Source organism: Crotalus tigris, unplaced genomic scaffold (assembly GCF_016545835.1).
Source record: "Crotalus tigris isolate CLP2741 ecotype Arizona unplaced genomic scaffold, ASM1654583v1 scf7180000017987.690289119674:8195010, whole genome shotgun sequence".
Taxonomy (NCBI): Eukaryota; Metazoa; Chordata; class Lepidosauria; order Squamata; family Viperidae; genus Crotalus; species Crotalus tigris.
Genome location: NW_024096758.1, coordinates 7,578,954 through 7,593,791, shown reverse-complemented (window position 1 = coordinate 7,593,791; position 14,838 = coordinate 7,578,954).

Here is a 14,838-nt window from a genome sequence, read left to right as displayed (position 1 = left end):
GGGGTGGTGTATGCACTTCCTTTGCTGGAGGAACCCCACCGAGAACATTTAAAAAAAACACTGTGGGAGATGAAAATATAGTCCCCTCCTCATATAACAAGATGAGGCTGGAGCAAACCTGAACTTTATATACTATTTCACAATACGAACGTACTATTTGTAATCTGCATATTTGTGCAATATGAAATTGTGAAGTAGATAGTTCTATGTATATTTGGAACATGAGTATTGTAACAGTGGGAAAAAGTCAGCGGACTATCTGACTACAGTCTTAGAACGAGAAAGGGTATAAAAGGTTGGGACTGAACCTGATTGATTTGCCATTGTCCTATAGCTGTCCTATTGGATTCTGCTATGTCATATGGTCCTCATTGCAATGGGTTATTAATGTACGTGATGATGTGTTATTATGCTTGTTATGTTCCAAATTATTAGCAAAATAATTGGGTTTTTCTACAACAACACACAAAAAATGAAGGTGAATATACATGTCCCAGTATAATGTTGCAGGAACCTGAACTACTGCCTTTTTTATTGGCTTTTAGTTGCGGATGTTAAATGTAGATAAGTGTTTTATGACAAAGGTGGGGCCTTTTAGAACAGGTTACAATGTTTGATATGAGAGCAAATGTAATGTTTTATAGTAATCAGACGAATTTCCCCAACATTTTTCTTTCCCTTTCTGCAATTCCTGTGAACTCCCTGCCAAAGCCTTTGAAACTTAGGAAGGATGCAGATTTGGGAAACTCTTACAGATAAAGAGCAATAAATATTAAATCAACCTTTGATTTGATTCTTAGATATAAAAAAATATAACCAAGATCTATATTCATCTCATCCAGTATCTTTTGGAAGAATCTTTAATAATCCATTAGTAATCAACCGCAATAAACCTGCCAGCATACAATATGTTGGTGGAGAGGCTGAATGATAAGACTTGCCCAAATCACACTCAAGAAAATTTCCTTTTTTTAAAAAAAAAACAAATTTTATTGGTTTTTTAAGTTCTTAAGGCGAACAGGCTATGATGGATACTCCAGACTAACACTGATCATATCTGCCAAACCGCAATGGACCAGCATGGCAGATTATGGTCTATTCCTTCCACATGCCTATAACATCAAAAACAGCCCTCACTTAGGACCGTATTGGTTGGAAACATGTAGAAGAGGCCTTCATCCTGCAGTGGATAGACAATGGCTAAAATGATGAATTCCATTCTATATATTGGTAACCTGAAGCTATGATTAAAAAATAATCAAGAGGATGGTCGCAACAGCATGAACAAAGCTCCACCTGCTTTTTAATCCCCTAATGATGTCCTAAAGAACTATTGGAGCTTCAATCTCATCACTGCAGCCACCATCCTGATTTTTGTACCCCACTCCAAAGACACCCTGCTTACAGGGAAGTTGCCATTTGGAAGTGTGCAAATTATTTTGCATAGGATTAGAAGCTTTTTTTTAAAAAAAAAAATTCTAACATTAAGACAGTATTTAATGGGTGGATTCTTTATGTTTAATGCTAATTTATTTGATATTTGGATCATTTTTTTTCCTTTTTGGCACACAATTATTTCCCTTTTTGTTGTTAGTATTGGAGTTTTTCTGTTTTGCATTTTATTCTTGTTGATAAATAAATAAATATATATTAAAAAATACATTATGCAATTTTTGTTTTTGCCTTTAATAAATTGGCTTCCAGATGTTGCAGACAGAATACCAGACAGGAGTGTAATGTGGCTACACTCCTGACTTCTTATATTCATACTTAGGAATATAAGTATGATTTTTATATCCCAAAAAGCAACATTTCAGCTTCTTTTGATATTAGTTAACAGTCTTCAAAGAGTTTCTTAGTTTTTAGCAGCATACTCTAAGAAGTATTGCCACCTTCAAAGAGTTTCTTAGTTTTTAGCAGCATACTCTAAGAAGTATTGCCACCTTCAAAGAGTTTCTTGGTTTTTAGCAGCATACTCTAAGAAGTATTAAGAGGCTGGCAGCAAGGATGGACAGAAGCTAAAGACTATTAAAAGAAATTGAAGGAGCTTTCTTTTTATTATTATTATATTTTTTATTAATTTTTTACACAAGCATAAGTCATTTAATAGTTGGTAAACAGTGTGATGTCTGGGTTACATTTGTAAAAACAGTCCTTAACAATTAATTTCTATAGTCTGTATTCCATATATTAATTTTGTTTACTTTCCTCTTACCCTAAATCATCCTTTTTTGCAAACATTGTGTTAATACAATTCTTGTTGTTTTAATGAATGACAATTTAGTATATATTTTTTCCAATATTCCTAAAAAAATAATCATCATATTAATACATTTCTTTTATTTCCATTCATTTGGATTGCCTTATCATCAATCCTGTTACAGTCCTTATTTTAGTTTATTTCTCCCACCAAATTCTAAGTATTTTTACTGGTAAAGGTTTTCTCAGCGATTTAGTTAGATTTACATTGACAGATTTTATTTTATTTTTTCCATATAAGCCATCTCACATTTTTACATTTCTTAAGTATTAAATATAAGAATAAAAAGAAATGGAAAAAGAAAAAGAATGAAAAATAAATAAATAAAAAAGAATAGAGGAAAGCAGTAATAACAGAACATAGGAAATAACATAGTACTTAAAATATATATCCCTCCTAGATTGATAGTATTTATTTTGTCTAATTTCTTATTCTTTTTAATCATAGTTAAGAATATATTTAATCTTTAAACATTCTATTCAATAAATCTAGTCATCTAATCCTTTAACTCTAATTCAAAGCATTTTGTGTGTGTGTGTGTGTGTGTGTGTGTGTGTGTGTGTGTGTGTATGTTGGTCTTTGGTTGTTCGGGTTTTCTCCCGCGTAAAATTGGAAGTGTCTTGGCGACGTTTCGACGAAGTCCCATTCGTCATCTTCAGGCTGGTGTTTTCAGCTTCGTGGTTCGAGCAGCAATGTGTGGTCTTAGCTGTTTCTTCCTTTTAACTGCCAGTGGGGGTATGAACTGATTGGGTGAGAGCTTGGCTGTGTTCTGATTGGGTGGAGGTGTGTTCTGATTGGTTAGGGGCTTGGCTGTGCTCTGATTGGCTGGGGGGTTGGCTGTGCTCTGATTGGCCTCATCTTCATGGTGGGTGTCAGTTTGCTTCATGTATGGATTGGAGGGGTTTAAAGTGGCTAATGATGCAGCTGTGGTCTGGCTTCTGGTTTGTGGTCGTGCCTCATCATCAGTGTGGCTTTGGGTTTGCTTTTTGCGTGGATGTGTGGTTGTGACATCCTGTGTGGTTTTTGTGAGTGTGGGTCTGGTGTCATTTTTTGTGTTAGGGAGTCGTTTGTCAATAAGGGCGGGTTTCCAAATGGCTGGTAGGCGGGAGGTATCATCTCGCTTGTCCATGCTGTGTGGGCGTTTTTCTATCTCGATGGCTTCTCTGATTATTCTGTTATTAAAATGTTCACTTTTGGCAATGGTTCTGGTATTTTTAAAGTCAATTTCATGTCCTGTGGCTTTAAGGTGTTGGACCAGGGAAGATGTTGGTTCCTCTTTTTTGACTGAGTTCTTATGTTCTTCAATGCGTGCACTTATTCTTCTGTTGGTTTGTCCAATGTATGTGTTGGGACAAGCAGTGCATGGGATTTCATATACTCCTTGATTTTCTAACTCAATTTTAACCAACAGCTGGAGAAGTTCCCCAAATATGGGCTCCAGCACGAGTCTGAAAGCTTGGAAGACAAAAGCTTTGGTCCTGATGACCAACCCAGATTGGATCCTGCAACCCCCCCCCCGAAGCTTTAAATGTGTAGCATGATATTTTATGTCTAAAAATATATCAATTCTTCCATACTCATTACATTAGTCCCTTTTGGAGAAGCAACTTTATGCAAATTTTAGAAAAAGAGTAAGATATAATGGACAAATAAAATAAAATAAAGGCAGGAGATGGAAGCAATGGAAACCTAAACCTAGTTTATGCCAACCCCATTCACTCTTTTTCTTCACTATCATTGTTTCCACCCTTTTCCATAGACCACTCCCTACATTCTTTAAATATCTCATCTCTCCCTTTTTCAGTATCATGTTCATCACATGTAATCATGATCTTCCTTTTTCTCTGAACACATTTCCTCTTTCTTCATATATTTGTTTTACATTTTGATCCTTATTAGCACTCTTTCTGACCAAGTGAAGGAAACGATTGGTCCATTAGTGGATGAAAGTGGCAAGAAGGTGACAAGCAACAGGTAGAAAGCAGAACTATTTAACTCGTTTTTTGCATCTGTCTTTACACAAAGGGAAAAAACAGACCAACCTATCAAAAATAGTGCCATAAAAAAACAGAATAGAAATACAAGTTAAGATAGGCAAGAAAATGGTAAGTGAGCACCTGTCCAGCCTAGATGAGTTCAAATCACCAGGACCAGATGGATTACACCCCAAGGTTCTCAAGGAACTGGCAGATGTGATCTCAGAACCACTGAACTATATTTTTCAAAGATCTTGGAGCACTGGGGAACTAACAGAGGATTGGAAAAGAGCTGATGTAGTTCCCATCTTCAAAAAAAGGGAAAAAAATGGATCCAGGAAATTACAGACCTATCAGCCTGACCTCAATACCTGGGAAGATTCTGGAAAAGATAATCAAACAATGAATCAACGAACACCTACAGGCAAACAAAGTCATTACTAAAATCCAACACAGGTTTGTCAAAAACAGATCATGCCAGACAAATCTTATTGCATTCTTTGACCAAGTGACAAAATTAGTGGATCAGAGGAATGCTGTGGATATAATTTACTTGGACTTCAGTAAGGCATTTGACAAAGTAGATCACAACCTACTACTTGATAGGATAGAAAAATGCGGGTTAGACAGCATCACCACCAGATGGATTCATAGGTGGCTGACTGCCATACTCAGCATGTGGTCCTCAATGGAACCACATCTACATGGAAGGAAGTCTGTAGTGGGGTGCCCCAGGGCTCTGTTCTGGGCCCAGTGCTCTTCAACATCATCAATGATTTGGACGCGGGGATAGATGGGGAACTCATCAAATTTGCAGATGACACCAAGCTGGCAGGAATAGCCAACACTCCAGAAGACATACTTAGGATACAGGAGGATTTGGACAGACTTGAACACTGGGCACTATCCAACAAAATGAAATTCAATGGTGAAAAAAGTAAGATTCTACATTTAGGCAAGAAAAACCAAATGTACAGGTATAATATAGGGCAGTGTTCTCAACCTGTGGGTCGGGACCCAATTTGGGATGGAACGACCATTTCACAGGGGTCACCAAACAAGGCTGTCTGCCATTTCCCCCCCCCCCTTTTCTTTGGCCACGCCCCTGGCACCCGGTGATGTATAAGTGGTTGGGGGTCACCACAACATGGGGAACTGTATTATGGGGTCGCGGCATTAGAAAGGTTGAGAACTACTGATATAGGGGGTACCTTGCTCAATAGTAATAACTATGAGAGGGATCTTGGAGTCCTAGTGGACAATCATTTAAATATGAGCCAGCAGTGTGCTGCAGCTGCCAAAAAAGCCAACACAGTGCTAGGCTGCATCAACAGAGGGATAGAATCAAGATCACATGAAGTATTAATATCACTTTACAATGCCTTGGTAAGGCCACACTTGGAATACTGCATCCAGTTTTGGTCACCACAATGTAAAAAAGATGTTGAGACTCTAGAAAGAATACAGAGAAGAGCAACAAAGATGATTAGGAGACTGGAGGCTAAAACATATAAGGAACGGTTGCTGGAATTGGGTCTGTCTAATTTAATGAAGAGAAGGACGAGGGGAGACATGATAGCAGTGTTCCAATATCTCAGGAGCTGCCACAAAGAAGAGGAAATCAAGCTATTCTCCAAAGCGCCTGAAGGCAGGACAAGAAGCAATGGATGGAAACTAACCAAAGAGAGAAGCAACCTAGAACTAAGGAGAAACTTCCTGACAGAACAATTACCCAGTGGAACAACCTGCCTCCAGAAGCGGTGAATGCTCCAACACTGGAAGTTTTTAAGAAGAAACTGGACAGCCATTTGTCTGAAATGGTATAGGGTTATCTGCCTGAGCAGGTTGGACTTGATGATCTCCAAGGTCCATTCCAACTTTATTATTATTATTATTATTATTATTATTATTATTATTATTATTATTATTATTATTATTATGTCAGAAAGCTAACTCTACTTTATTATTGAACTACATTAACAGACTCTTACCAATTTGAAAGTATTTCTCTACCCCATCCTCTTTACAGCCCCCAAATGGAGGGTCTCTTCTGAGCCCCTTGGCCTGGCCACATTCCTGCTGCAGGTTCATCTGCTTCTCACATGACCATTCCCTTAGCTGCACCTGTCTCCCAAGGTTTTTTCCAATACCATCACAGTACTCACAGTAGATACTCACCAAACACCACTCATTCATTCTTGGGTCTTTCAGTGACGTGCTTATATATTCTCTCTAGTTTCTTGCATTATTCCCCAAATGCATTCATATCACTTAACAGGAAACACTTTCCTCTAGATCACAATTATTCAGTTTTTCTCAAAAGTGATTCCTATTTATTTCAGTATCGACATTCCCTGAAACATAACATGCAGCTATTCTCAAGCTACAGATTTCTGCTTTCATATGTACCCACGACAACCTTGAGGACAGACCTTCTCAATGTGAGAACTAAATTTTAAACAGGTGCTCCAAGCACTCCAAAACATATGTACCTTCTAGCTGGTGAGTAGTTTAAAATTAAAAGGATAGCAATAGCAATAGCACTTAGACTTATATACTGCTCCATAGTGCTTTACAGCCCCTCTCTAAGCTTTTTACAGAGTCAGCCTTTTGTCCCCAACAATCTGGGTCCTTATTTAATGACCTCGGAAGGATAGAAGGCTGAGTCAACCTTGAGTCAGTCAGGATCTGCATTCTAACCACTGCACCACCATGGCTCTGATGCTTTGTTGTGGGCCTGGGCATGCATGGTGGCGTTCCCTTTAGGTCTTTTCCCAGGCTTGCACAGAAAAAAAAACCCTACATTTTTTTTCTTAAAACTTAAGGAGCCATATGCATTGCACCAGTACCTGCTCTCAAATGTCTTGTTGCACATGGGGGGTGTCCTCTCAAAATATATAATATTTTTCTGGAATACCTGCTTAATGACCAAAGCTAGCAAGGTGCTGCTACTTGCAGAAATAAGTCTATTAAATCAACCAATTTCTTTTCTCATAGATTGCTGTCAAGAAAATGTCTTTTATTCTGCACTTCAGCACCAGGTATTTCTTTTGCTAATTGCAATCTGTTATATTTACTAGCCATGAAATGCATTTTAGCTCTGCTCATGTAAAGAAGTAATCTCAAAGTGAAATAAATGATCATCACTTTCCTTTGAGGTGCTGAGCAAATCCCACCAGTGCTCACAATTCTGAATCAGGAAGTAAATGCAGGCAATCCTTGACTTACAAAGTTTATTTAGTGATCGTTAGAAGTTACAATGGCAGATTTCCAGTGATGGCGCTGAAGCTAGACCCAGGGAAACTATTCTCTGTCCCCTGGGTCCGATATTGTTCTGCTGGTGGGTCTGTTTGGGCCGAATGCCACCCCGGAGAGGTGGCCACTGAAAGGCGAACCTTTGAGGAATGTAGGCCGGTAGCAGCCGGCCCGCTGAACTCAAAGCAGGCCCTGGAATCAACGGAAGAAAGGTGGACCGCATTTATGCGAGCCGCCATTAACAGCTGATCGTCGGAGATGAAGAAACAGCTGAATTTGACAGCAAGCAGCTGAGCCGGGTGAGAATATGCTCTTCTTTCCTGCTGATGGTGGATTTGACTTGAAATAGCCTGTTTTTAGCCGGAGCATGAAGCTTGAAGGGAGAAGGTGGAGTTTTTTCTTTTTCCCCCTCCTGTATAAGCGGCGGTTTAAGCTGCTCTTCAAGAAATAAAAATAAACTTTTACTACGGTAAAGCCTTTCAAGCTCTAACAGAAATTTGGGAAGCTTGCTCCTTTTTTTTTGAAGATATTTTTTCTAACTTGGAAAAGCCATTCTAACTATACCTTTACTATTAAAACTTTAGAATTTTTTTTCTTTACTCTGACCAGTCTTTTTTTCTTCTCTATCTAAGCCTCTGGAAGAGTTACATTGTATCCCCTGTGGTCACATGGGAAAGCTTTTTTTCTTCTTTCTTTGTCTGATGTTTATTCAGACTGGGAACTTGGTTCCATGCTCAGACACTTGGCTGAAAGCCCAGACATCTTCTCTGACCTTGAGACTAGTTCAAAGAGACCTTTTTTTTGTTTTGTTTTGCTTTGCTTTGCCCTGGCTGTATAACATAGACTTTTCCCAAGAAGAATTGAATAATAAGGAACTCTGTTTTTCTTGCCTTCTTCCCTGTTGTTGAACAGAATTTGATGGATTATAAATTGGATATTTTTCTCTACAGTTTTTTTTATTTCTTTTGGCTTACTTCTCTTTTCTCCTTTTTTGCTTCATTTTTTCCTTTTTGGACTTTTTTTCTTTTTTTTGAATATCTTTTCAGGGGGAGTGTTCTCTGCCTCCCCCTATTTTTCTACTATTATTGATTTTGTTCTCCTCTTGTTGGCTTTTATTTTTCTTGGATGTTTTTGGGGTTCTTTTTTTATCCCCCTATTGGAATTATTTTCTCTTTTTAAAATTTTGTCTGATCTCCCCTCCTAGCAATAGGAGGTGGGGGGGTTGGATTTTTTTGGATTACAACTGGCCATCGGGCCACCTGGTGGATTATAATATAATACAGCAATTGGAAGATGAATGCCTCAAATTTGACTAAATTGGGAAAAAAGGATCCTCTGCTCCTGCTTCGACTTCAGTGAGCCCAGTTCCTCAAAAATCTATTACTACACTCCTACATCAAGAAAAAGTGGAAGCTGGACTTCCGGTGGATTTTGCGCGCGCGATGGCGGCTACTTTGTAGCCGTCTCTCCTGGGTAAGTGTAAGAACCGCTATGAACAGCAGACACCAGCTGTTCAGCGGTTCAAAATCCCCCTCCCGGGCAAAGGGGGGGGTAGAGAGTGTCTGAATAGTGGTAGAGCCTCTTTTGCACCCCCCAAGTTTTTTTGGGGGGGGTGAAAGGAGTGCTCCCACGGAGTTCAGACTTGTCTCCGCTTCACAGCTGTTTTTGTCCTCAGGGACAAAACGAGCCGCTGCAAACACCTCCGTGCTTAAAGAGAACTGGTGAGTTTTTTTTATAAACGGACAGAGCTGAGTAGAGGATTTAGTTTTTCCTTTCTTTGATTTATTTGGATTTTAAGTTTTAAGACTTGCTTCTATTTTTATTCTCTCTTTTTATTTTTTTTTCTTTGTTGAAAGGGAAAGTAAAATGGCGATCGGCAAATCTCTCGGTGTTTTTTTTTCTGAAGTTAGAATGCTGACCGGCAGGCTTTTTGGTGTTTCTCTTTCTTTCCTTTCTCTTTCCCTTTTTATTTTCTTATGATTGGAATGGTTGTTTTTGGTATCTCTAAGTATTTTTTTTGGAACGGACTTTTTCTATTTAATTATTATTATTTTTTTTCTTCTCCCTTCTTTTTATTGTAATGACCCTTTTTTGAAGGACTTTTTTCTGTTTAATTTCTTGCAATTTTTAAGAAGGAGTAAAGCTTTTTTTTAATTCTTTTTCTCTTCCTTTTTTTTCTTTCCCCTTTTTTCTTTTTATTATAATGACCTTCTTTGGAGGGAGTTATGATTTTTGAAGGAATTTTTATAATTTTTTAAGAAGGGCTAAAGGTTTTTCTTTAAGATGGCTCCAAAGCGTCCAGGGATTTCTACAGCTTCTAAATCAACAGTTTCACCCTCTTCTGGGGGTCAGCTAATAACTATGAAGGATTTGCAAAACATGATGGGAGATGTTATAATTCAAATTAGGGCAGAAATGAAAAAGATTTTAGAGGAAAATAATAAGATCTTGAGACAAGATTTTGTTTTGGCTTTAGAAGGAGTTGCTTCTGTTCTTGAAAAGGTGAACTCCCATGTGGAAGAGGTAGCTGAAAAAGTGGACATAATGGAGGGGAAAATTGAAAGTATGGAAAAAGAAATGGAAAATGAGATTCTTATGCTTCAATATGGACAAATGGAATATGCCTTAAGAATCAGAGGCCTGGAAGAGTCTTTGCAAGGAGATTTGAAAGAGATGGTTGCAAAGGACTTTGCATTGATTTTGAATAAAGAAAAAGAGGGAATACTTAGTGAAATTGAAAAATTATTTAGGGTTAACTCTGTGGTGGCAGCACAGAAGAATCTGCCAAGAGATGTGGTAATTTACTTTGGTAAAAGATCTTTACGCAATGAAATTGTGCAAGCCTATTATAAGAAGAGATTTCAAATTGCTTCACAAGATGTTATAATTTTTAAGGAGATCCCATCTAAAATTTTAAGAAGAAGAAAGGAGTTTGCTTTTCTAGCAAATGAACTTAAAAAGAGAAAAATTCTATTCAGATGGGATGTTCCGACTGGAATGGTGGTGAACTACCTGGGGACATGTCATAGACTTAATACTGTTTCTCAAGCAAAAGATTTTTATACTTCGGTCCTGGGGGTATGTGCATCGCCATCTATTAGGTCTCAACAAGTCCAGATTGAGGAGCAGAAGACAACTTGTGTAGCACATAATTCCAAAGAAAAGCAGCAACAGAAGAAGGTTAAGGAAGTTTCATATTCAGTGGTCTCTGAATCTCTGGGAGATGTTGGACCTACAAAGTCTTTGGAGCAATCTTCAAGGGTGGAATTGCTGCCTGAAATGGAAATTGGGAAATCTCAGTTTGAGGGGTATCAACAAGAGAGGAACGGGCAGAGGATAACTTGTATAACTTACAATTGTAAAGATCAACACAAGGAGGAATTTAAGGAATCCTTACCTGTATTGGCTTCGGAAGTTAGACCTACAAAGTCTTTGGAGCAATCTTCAGAAATGGAAATTGGGAAATTTCAGCTTGAGGGGCACCAACAAGAGAGGAACGGGCAGAGGATAATTTGTACAACTTATAATTGTGAAGATCAACACAAGGAGGAATTCACTGAGGAAGTTTTACAGGTATCGGTCCTTGAAACTGGTGCAACATATAAATGTAAAGAAAAAGTAACATATAAATGTAAAGAGAAAGACCAACAGAAGAAGGAGGTTGAGGAAGTTTCACAGGTACTGATTCCTGAGCTTGGGGGTCAACCAGGACTTACAAACTCTTTGGAGCGATCTTCAAGGGCAGAATTCCACGCATTCTTTTCGATGCTTGCGGGCAAGAGAGATTGATATGGATTGTGCTTATAGTAGATGCAACTGGCTATTAGACAGAAGATTATGGATATTGAATGAAAATTTTAGATAAGAAGTTTGTGTTTATAGTGGATGTAACTGGTTATTGGTCAGAAAATTATGGACATTGAATGAGAACTTTAGACAAGAAGTTTACTATTGAGATTGTGGGAGAAGTAAAACTTATATCGTTTTTGGAAAATGTCTTATGTAATGTCTAAACATGTGTTTTGGGATAATAATATATTTCAGCTTTAAGTTTTAAACCTTTAATGATAATATTGTTTAAACTTGTGTTTTGAAGGGATTATAATTTGTTTATTTCAGTGAGGGGATTCTAATAAATTTGTGTTTCGAAGGGAGTATAACTTGTTTAAGTTTCAAGTAATGCTTAAATTTGGTTTTTAAATATTATTATTAATATTTCTAAGAGAAAATAATTTGTTTAATTAAATGTCTAGATTTGTTTAGGAAAGAAAGTAATGTTTAAATCTGTGTTTTTGGAGGAAGTCTATATAGAATGATGATTGTATTTAGACTTGTTTAGGATTCAAAAGTGTTTCAAGTTTTTAAATATTATTATTAATATTTTTAAGAGAAAATAATTTGTTTAGATTTGTTTAGGATTTTTAAGTTTTTTTTTTTGGATAGGTGAGAAGATTATGAAGATTGAAGGAAATATGTATTTATTTTAAGTTTTCTAAGAGTATTTAGTTTTAATGGTATAACAAAGGTTTATATGTTTATTTTTTTGTATTAGGATAAAGAAAGAGGGAGAAATTAGATTTTATATTATAGGCATAGATATTCAAAGAAAGTAATGTTTAAATTTGCGTTTTTGGAGGGAGTTTATATAGAATGATGATTGTATTTAAATTTGTTTAGGTTTTAAAAGTGTTTTAAGTTTTTTTCTTAATTAAGCCTGTACTTAGCTCTGGGAAGTTCAGGGGAGGGCTTGGGAGGTTGGGGAGGAGGGGGGTGAGGTAGGGTTGGGGGGGGTACGGGAAGGGGATTTGTTTTTGTAAAAATTTAAAAATTTAAAGAATAAAGAAAAAGTGGAAGCTCAAGAAAAGGACACCAGGCGATACTACAAGCAATTGCAGCCCAGGCGGCATCTTCAAATAAAAACTATGAAGACCTGAAAAAGGACCTTGATAAAAACTATGAAGATTTGAAAAATGATCTCGTTAAAATGAACCAAAAAATGGAAACCTTCCAACAGATGATTACAGATAACCAACAAAAAATACAAAAAATAGAAGACAAATCAGTGGAAGTTGACCAGAAATTAGAATCCTTACAAGGGAGAATCAAAGATTGGTGCAAACAAATGCGGAATTGGAAGACAGTTTGGCTGTGATTGAGATGGAAAGAGCATCATATTTCTTAAGATTTCAAAATGTAATAGAAGACAAGGACGAGAATTTGTTAGATTTGCAGAGCTACTTGGAATGGGAAAGCCCCAAAGGAATGGAGAACTAGATCAGGTCTTTAGAGTCAATTCAAGAAATAGAGTTCCCAGGGAAGTCCACATAAGATTCCTCAAAAGATCAAAACAGAGGAATTTGCCTAGAGATGTGGTGATATATTTTGCTAAGAAGTCTTTGCGAAATCAGATTCTACAAACTTTTTATAATAAAAGATTTCAGATTGCTGCCCAAGATATTATTATTTTAAAGGAAATTCCACCTAAAATTTTAAGAAGCAGAAAAGATTTTGCTTTTTTAGTAAATGAACTTAAAGCAAGACAAATGCCATTTAGATGGGAGATTCCGATGGGCATTGTTTTGAGCCATGCGGGGACACGTTATAGACTTAATACAGTTGCTAAAGCTAAGGAATTTTATAAAACGGTCCTGGGAGCAGGCTCTCCTTTGCCCATGATGCATAAAGTCTTGAGTGACAAAGAGATGGAACAGAAATCTGAAGGTACAGGGATGATGACTGCTGGACAGGTGGTATGGATGTCTCAACCAGAGGTTAAAGAACAGAGAATGACCCGTGCAGCACATAAACGTAAAGAAAAAGAACAACAGAAAAAAGAAAAAGAAAAAGAAATTGAAGAATCTACTCAGCAAATTGCTTCAGTGCCGGTGGGAGGAGCAAGACCCAAAAGCTCTGCTACATATTCATCAGCAGCAGAATTTGAGCGGATCTTCTCCAGGCTGAAGGCCAAGGGAGATGGCAAAGCTCCTGTCCTGGAATGTTAATGGATTAAACATTCCTCAAAAGAGAAAAAAAATTTACCACTATTTGAAACAACATAACAATGATATTATTTGCTTGCAAGAAACTCATATTACAGCTAAAGATCAAAAATATTTAAATAATCCTCGCTTGGGATCTCATTTTGTATCTCCCGCCCCTGGGAAGAAAGGGGGTGTGGTAATCTATGTTAAACAGAATTTATCCGCTACCTTGTTAGAATCAGACCCTTACGGAAGATATGTTATGCTTGAATTTGGTTTATATGGCAAGAAAATTCTTATTGTGGGGTTGTATGCACCAAACCAGCAACAGGAGCAATTTTATAGGTTACTACATCAGAAAATAACTTTGTTGGATTATAGATCTGTGATTTTAATGGGAGACTGGAATGGTGTTTTAGATACACAAATGGACAAAAAAGGCTCTTCTACCTTTTTTAAACAGGCTAAATTACCTAAAGCCTTTTTTGATATGAAAGAAGATTGGGAATTGAGAGACTATTGGCGTGAACGTAATCAAGAAGAAAAGGATTTTACGTTTTTCTCAGATAGACACCAATCTTTCTCAAGAATTGATTTCTTTTTGATCACAACAGATTTATACAACAGGGTGAAGAATGTAAAAATTTTTCCTAGGACATTGTCCGATCATAGTCCAGTTTGGATGGAACTGTTTGTAGAGAAGGAAGATAGGAGATCCTGGAGGGTGAATGAGAATTTATTTAAACAAGAAAAAAATGTTCATAAATTAAAGGAATGTTTAAAGGAATATTTTACTTTAAATATGAACAAGGGAACATCAATGTCAATGGTCTGGGATGCAAGTAAAGCTTTTATGCGTGGTATTTTGATAAAAATGAATAATTTGCATAGACAGAAACAGACTCAGAAACGGAAAGACTTGGAAGAGGAGATTAAATTAAAAGAGAAACTTTTAATTTCAAATCCCTTAGATGAAAAGGTTAAAGGAGCTTTAAAATTGTTAAAAACACAATTTAACATGCTGATGGCTGATCAAGCTGCAACTAATTTGCTATTTATGAAACAAAATACATTTTGTAATGCTAATAAACCAGGGAGATGGTTGGCTTATCAGTTAAGAAAAAAACAGAAACAGAGGAATATAGATAAAATAAATTATAATGGTAAATTGGTTTATCAGAAAGAATTGATTAAGAAATCTTTTTTAGAATACTATCAAAAATTATATAAGGGTACTAATATTCAAATTACAGATATAAATAATTATTTAGGCAAAGTTAACTTTCCTAAATTAACAGAAGATCAGCAAAAAAAGATTAACGGTTTAATTACTAAGGAAGAAATTGTTACAGCTATTAAACAATTG